Below are 6310 nucleotides of genomic sequence, written 5' to 3' on the forward strand. Positions count from 1 at the left end.
CCTTGGATATGGGCCACTCATCATTAGGGCCGACCTTTGATTTGGATTGTCCATTATGTGGGGTCCACCTTAATGTGGATTATCCATCATGCAGGGCCCACCATTATTAATTGTCCATCATGTAGAGCCCACCTTTGATGTGAATTGTCCATCATGTCGCCCCCACCTTCAATGTGAGCTGCCCATCATGAGGGGCTCACCTTGGATGTGGGTCATTCATCATTGGGGGTTGACCTTTGATGTCGGTCATCCATCATGCAGCCCCATCTTCAATGTCCATAGACATCATGTGGAGCTCACCTTTGATGTGGACCATCTATCATGTGGGCCCCAACTTTGAAGTGGGTTGTCCATTATATCTACCCATTTTGAAAGTTGGCTATTTATCATTAAGGGCGACCTTTGATGTGGACCATCGATTATGAGGGCCCACATTAATATGGGTGATCCATCATGTGGGGTTCATCTTTGATGTGGATTGTTCATTGCATGGGACCCACCTTTGATGTGAATACTCCATCATGTGGGGACTCCTTTGATGGAGTGAGAGAAGTAGAAACGTTAAAAAGCTAAAAAGGAAAGAAAACAACATAAGAGATACGTAGCTTTAAGTACAAAAGTTACTTTTATAATCATGTTTACCAAACTAACTTAAGTGAAAAAAGTATCTCGATAATTTAAGATAAATTAAAAAGGTAACTTATTTGGTGGTATCTAAACAGGTCCTTAGGGGGTGTTTGGATGGTGGGTTCCTTAAGATGATCTACGTATGCCTTACATAGCTTACCTTAATTAAGGGCCTATTTGGATACAACCAAATAAGTTGTGTTTTTTCTACTTACAACAATAGATAAGTGGCTTATTTGAGATATGTTTGGTTTATGATTAATTATAAGTATCATTTTTACTTAAAAAGTACTTAGTCACCACTATTATTTTTAAAAGCTTTTCTACTTTTCATAAGTTGTCGAAAAGAGGCATATGAGAAAGAGAGAGGAGAAGCTGATAAGTACATTGTTTACCAAACATACTAATCTTCTTAATAAATAGAAACTAAAATAAGATACTTGTGGCACAAGTAACTTATCTTAAACAACTTAAGATCCAAGTGCCCTTTAAGTAACTTTAAATTAGAAAGCTACTTATAATTTATCATAAAGTAAACTTATTTATCGAAAAAAGGTACTTGTAATTTATCATAAACTAAACTTATCTAAAAAAGGTACTAATCATAAACAAAACTTACTGCAAGTAGAGAAAGTAACTTATTAGGTGGTATCCAAACATGCGCTTAGTGTCCGTAATCATGCAATTGGAGTGGTTTCTTAACTGTGGCCTGCCCATGATGGGCCCAACTAGATGGATGATTTGGATCGTGTTAGCACGTCCTTATGAATGGTGAAGGATGGTCTCTCTTTTCTTTTCTTTTTTTCACACGCACTCACACCACAGTAGATTTTCACCACAATGGGTACTCCAACCCATCACCTCATGTTGAAACTCTTGTGAGTCTATCACTGAGGCATGAGTGGAGACCCACCGTTGATCATACATGTTATTACAGCAGCATTGCTTGAATAATCTTGGTCGTTGGATCAAGTGGGCGTTTTCCTGGGCTGTTTGTCTACGTGATAGAGTTGATGTGGCCCAGCTGAACATTATGATTGTCCAGTCCGTAAGATTTTTGGACATGGTCCACGCAAGTTAAAGGATTGGTGAGATCTTCCAACCATGAAGCTTTATGGATCTCATCCATGGATGGGAATGGGTGGATTGAAAGTGCAATTCGGCCATCTGTGTACCATTTCGGTATTTCTACATTCATGATCCAGGCATGCCCACCGCTGCAGCCCTATGAATTCGTAGCCTAAGCTCCTACAAATGGGGCCCAGGCTGCTCTGATATGATGATGGGCCATGCCCAAAAAACTCACAACGGGACACTCTTGAGCCCTTTGGTTGGTGGCCTGCAGATAAACGGTTCACTGAGAATGAATCCCAAAGATCAGATCACTACCTGGGAATGGGATGTTGATCAATCAAGGTGGAAGCAGATTGCGTGGCTCTGTGGTGTGTTGACCTCACCAAGTTCTGTAGGGCCCATCATGATGTATGTGTTATATCCATACCGTCCATTCATTTTGCGTGATAATTTAAGGCAGTTAGACCAAAAATGAGGCAAATCCAAACCTCAAGTTGACCACATCACAGAAAGCAGTGGGGATTGAAAGCCTGCCCTTGAAAGCTTGCAGAAGTTTTGGATCAAGCTGATATTTGTGTTTTCCCTTCATCCAGGTCTATGTGACCTTATGAACAGTATGGATGGCAAATAAACATCGTGGTGGACCTTAGGAAGGTTTCAATGGTGGGAGACATTGTCCCCACTTCTTTCTATGGTGTGGTCCACTCGAGGTTTGAAAATGGATGGACAGCGTGGATATAACACATACATCATGGTTGGCCCCACAGACTTGGGCACACCACACAATCCGCTTCCGATTCTAAGGCATGGCCAAGGGTGGGGCCCATCAGATCCGTTCGATAAATGAATTTGTGTGACCCACTTGTAGGAACTCAAAAACGACCAAAAGATAGAATACATATCATCAGGTAGAGGACCCACTTGTACGTCGGATCGGGTCACTGGGATTGCCGAGATCATTCATTCAACTATGGCCCGGAAAGAATCATAACCACAAAGATCGTGGGACCCAGTGTAGGTGAAACACAATTCTAAATTCAGATTGGTTAGGTGAACATTTTCCCTTCTAACCATCCATTTGTAGACGGTTGGGGTTGGGTCGAACCCGACCCAACATGACTCATCCATATAGCTTTATCAATGGACCAAGGTGAATGACTTGACCCAAACCTTCTTAAACCCGAGAATGGTCATGCCAGATTGGGCTCATTGCAATTAAATGGGGCAGGTCAGTTATGGTGTTATGAATTAAGTGGGTGGGTCTGGCCGGAAATCATGGGCCATTTAGCTAATGGGTCCAGTCAGGCTGTCATCCCTAATGTTAAGAAAATTGAAATAAATAAATAAATAAATAAAACATTCCAAACTTGAGCTGATAGAAAGAACAGAGACTTGGATGTATGGGAGATTCCGGGGCATGGGATCCACAGTGGGCCCCATCACTGAATCATGGGAGCCGCAATCACAGAAACCAAAACCAGGAGATATTTGGCAAAACCTGAGAAATTGAGATAGCAAGATGTAACCCTCCAGAACTGTAATCAAGTTAACTGAATCGGCACTGACTCGTGAGGGAGACTAAATGGGAAGCAGAACAGATTGCTATCCATTTAGCTGTGTAGATTTCTAGAACTGCAGATCGTTATCCAAAACATTTTCAGAAATTGATATTGAAAAGAAAATAAATCATGTTTGCTTTTCTTTATTGATATGGCTTGTTTGGCAGCATGGATTTTAGAGAAATCAAAATCCTTCAGAGCCATTTTTTGCATTCCCATCTCAAAGCTGATTTGCAAAACCCACTTAAAACTCCACAGGATTTAAAATACACACTGCTACCTTAATTGTAATAGTAGATCATGATGCTGCTAAAAGAATGCATGAAACCCATTTCATAGAAATAGTCAGCTAATGAATCTATTTGAGTTTTATTTAAAACTTGGCTTCTTTCAGTCTCTTTATATCCTATGAAAACTTACATCTTGAAATTCGAATGTCAGGGCAAAAGCTATTCCACTGAGTTTCAGAGTCTTCAAGAAATCGACTGGGCTCAAAAATACCTAAGTCTGTTGGCTCAAGTTATCCCACCAGCTCCAATTGATCCGCATACATGTACATTCCCTCATGTGGAAGAAGTCCTGTCATCTGACCTGCTAGATCAAGGAATATGCACCCCATCCAAGTGGGTAGAAATGGGTCCCTCATACTGGCTTCTTGGTGGACAAGATCTTCTCATCCATTCCACCACAATGGCATGCAATCACCTAAAAACAGTATGGAACCTCAACAGATAGAAAGGCCGACAAGCAAACCTCAAGAAAATGGATGAGGACATCCCCGAAAATCTCCACCCAATATTCAAAAGAGCCCCCAACAGATTTCTGAATATTCCTTGGTTCTCTCTACACCATTGTCATATCATGGAATTACCGTTTCTCCAAAGAGTGAGGGGGGGAAGACCTGCTTAGTTCAACCTTTTCTAGACATAGTTCAAAAACCTGAAAACTCAACTCAGCTCAATGACCAGTTCGGTTGAGTCAACTCAGAGACTCGAATGGCTCTTAAGTTGACTCCACCTGTTATTATATAATATTTAAATAATGAATTTTTTTAGTATATCCCAATATCTATTTAAAATAACTTTTCATTAAGCTACCTCATTAACCAAGTTAATTGTCATGGCAGTACCTTCCATTAGTTTTCTCTCTAAAATCCATCAAATTATGTGTGCTTTTTTCATAAATGACAAAAATGCAACACGAAAACACACAACCACTGCATTTCTAAATCTGAGCAAATAAAATAAAAGAGGAAAAGTAGGTGAGTGGCAGAGAATCTGGGCAACATGTCACTGAAGAAAGAGTAGTAGAGAAGAAGAGTAGAGATAAATCAAAAGATGAGTGAGAGAGAGGGGCTCCTTTCATAAGAAAGGTTGAACAGTATGTCATGAAAACAGCTGCTGTCGAAGGACAAAGGCACACCCAACGCATCTTAGTGTAGGGCTAGGCCTCATTTGCGTCATCATGAATAAACATGTGCCCCTCACTCACCCCACACACACACGCACTCACACCACAGTGGTTTTTCACCACCATGGGTACTACAACCCATGACCTCATGTTGAAACTCTTGTGAGTCTACCACTGAGGCATGACTAAGGTCCCATGACCTCTTTTCATCTCCTTTTCAATTCTAAGTTTCACACCTCTTCATTCCCTCTTCCCAGCGTCTTCTTTTTTCTCTTTGAGAAACAAATGGTCATGGAAGAATACTACACCATTTACAATCCATTTTTATGGAAATTGTTCCTATTTTCTTTTCTTACATCTATGCCTAGTTTGGTCATCTTGCATGGTAGTCCACACTAGCACTTGAGTTATTTGGTAACCCCAGGTATGTTTGGCAGGAGCAATGGCCCAAAACCATCTGGCCCCACGTTGTCCACCAAAATGAGCCCTAGGACCAGCTAATTCATGATTCAACAAACTACAACTGTTTTTCCCCATTTGGGCGGGAAAGAGGTAAAAATAATGTAAAGTCAGTCAGGGTTTGGAGACAATCTGTCCATATCTAGTAGTCTCTTCCAAGTTCCAACTAGGCCATTTTCCCCTCCTGAAGATGTGCTCAAAAACCTCACACCCATGCATGTATTTAAAGGGTAATTTGGTCATTTCACTAATGGGTAGACTGTAGAGCACAAGTCTGATAGACCACCAATTTTCTTAGTTCACTGGCCATAGATCCATTCCTGAAGTTGCGAGGCCCAACTGGTAGGTCGCCCAGGGGACAGAATGAGTTGGTGATCCCGGGGACCACCAAAGCACATCTCCTTTATTCATAACTGTTAAACTATCATTGTGGGACATGTACTTAGCTATCAGCGTCGCTATTAATATTTAATATTTTATGTACTTTTATATGAGATATTTGCTTAGAATAAATCCAGATGTACTGCAATAGGATATGTCTGGACTTTCACCTTTGGACTTGGGGATTCAAACCGTCTGTTTGATGTCCCTCGCTCAGATGGGGAACAGACGGAGAGAAAAAATAAATCTAACATCAGGATATTGTAACCCTTTTATCATTCCACTATTTTCTTTTGAATATGGATATACTTGACATTTAAAAAATCAAAAAGTCGATGTCTTTCTATCTGATATTTTTTCCAGATTCTCCATCTAATGCAAGGCCCATCATATAAACGGTTTGGATCATTGAAAAGGACCCAGATGCAATGGCTAAAGCCACATGGTATCAATGAGAATGGTTGTAATCTAGCATACCTCATGGTTGGTAGTTGACTTCTCATTTATTTTAGCAACAGATACAGAAGGAAAATTCCAGGGGCATTTTTGTAATTTGGCAAGCTAGTAGGCATTTTTGTCATTTATGAAAAAGGCACACCTAATATGATGGAATTTAGAGAAAACAAACAGAAGGTACCACTATGACAATTAACTTGATTCATGAGGTAACTTAATAACCAGGATGTAAATACCATATCACTGAGGCAGTATTATGTAAAAATCCCTAAATTGCCCAAGAGGAACAGTTCGAAAGCTGGTGGTTTGCTGGCAAAGGGCCTTCTCTTCTGGAGCTGCTAGGA

This window comes from Magnolia sinica, chromosome 15 (genome assembly GCF_029962835.1).
Source record: "Magnolia sinica isolate HGM2019 chromosome 15, MsV1, whole genome shotgun sequence".
Lineage (NCBI taxonomy): Eukaryota > Viridiplantae > Streptophyta > Magnoliopsida > Magnoliales > Magnoliaceae > Magnolia > Magnolia sinica.